At 33.5% G+C, this 1297-nt stretch overlaps 1 long non-coding RNA gene across 1 annotated transcript in view; it reads right to left on the bottom strand.

Moving 5' to 3' along the window:
• The window catches only part of LOC119593902, a 2076-nt gene continuing 779 nt past the window's right edge, over positions 1 to 1297 (bottom strand). Inside the window, exon 2 of the long non-coding RNA XR_005230574.1 lies at positions 1 to 1122. This is a non-coding gene — a long non-coding RNA (uncharacterized LOC119593902). The remainder of the gene's footprint in view (positions 1123 to 1297) is intronic.

The following is a 1297-nucleotide window of genomic DNA, read 5'->3' as shown; positions in this document are numbered from 1 at the left end:
GGAAACCACTGGTTGAAATTCATCTCTTTGACAACCTCTATGCATTTTTTTTAATGAAGGTGTACACTTATATCACTTTTTTCCTATGTGTAAGTGTTTATGTACAAATTGTAGTTCCCAACGACATCGATTTCTGTTTGTTTGTTTGTTTGTATCTCTTTTCTTATGGTAATTCAAAACCAGATCTCTCACCAAACTAAGCTATTTTTTCTAAAGTTTCTTTTATTTATTTTTTTTTGCACACTTAGCCGAGGATCTCATTTGATAAGCTGTCAAACACATACCCACCACTCAACACACTGTTCTTTTCATATCCCACTTAAAAGGTATTTATTCTTTCATATTCTTAGATGAAAAAAATACACGTGTCATTGTTTTGGAGTTCTTTATCCGATCTTTTGGTTAAAATTATCGATTTTTTTTTGTCTAAGAAATCTCGATAGATTTGTTTATTTTCTCTTGGCTATTTTACATCGTTTTTTTCGATATTTCAGCAAAAAAATACCTCAAGTTCAGAAAACCAAAAGAATGACTTTGATAATCAAATATGCTTTATCAAACTCTTCTAAAGTGTCCGATCTTCAATGTAATGCTGAAGATGTCTGTCTTTTTTCACTCACACAGTCACTTCCATTCGTCTTCCTCAGGTAAGTCATATCTTGCTTGAGTTATGATACGAGTAAGACTGTTTTCAGCTTATCAAATATCGTTCTAAATAATCTAAAAGAGTTTATGTACCATGGGATACAGAATTTCCTCTTTTTTTTTTTAATCTATCATGTTTCTTTCGTAACAGTTTTCGTCATTTAATCCTTTATCTTTATTTCGATATCTTCTTTTTTCCCCCCTCTTCCTAACTTATCTGGAGAAATCACCAGGACGATAAAAAAAAACGACGATCGTAACGAACACGACGTAACGAAAAGAAAAGCCAGGAATAAGAGTAAGAAAGACGAAAATAAATGAAAAATAGCGAAACGAAACAGGAGAAGTAAACGCATCACAACCCCGTTTTCTTTGAAAGGCCTCGAAGACACTGGTACTTCAGAGATCCCCTTTTGGAGGTCGACCTCACACGTACGGGAGGTTAGCCAAGGGTGAGGTGGGTGGCGTGGATTCCGTCTGAGGAACATAAAGGCATGTTAGATGAAATAACCATTGAGATTGATAAAATGTGGAAAATTAGTATTGTAAAATGACAAAGCACAGATTTCATAGTAACAATATATACAACTATATACAACAATATATACAACAGAACTAATAACTGATTCCCATTAAACTTTGAAACGACTAT

The sequence above is a fragment of the Penaeus monodon genome, chromosome 33, assembly GCF_015228065.2.
Source record: "Penaeus monodon isolate SGIC_2016 chromosome 33, NSTDA_Pmon_1, whole genome shotgun sequence".
NCBI lineage: Eukaryota > Metazoa > Arthropoda > Malacostraca > Decapoda > Penaeidae > Penaeus > Penaeus monodon.
This window is presented reverse-complemented; position numbering and strand designations above follow the sequence as displayed.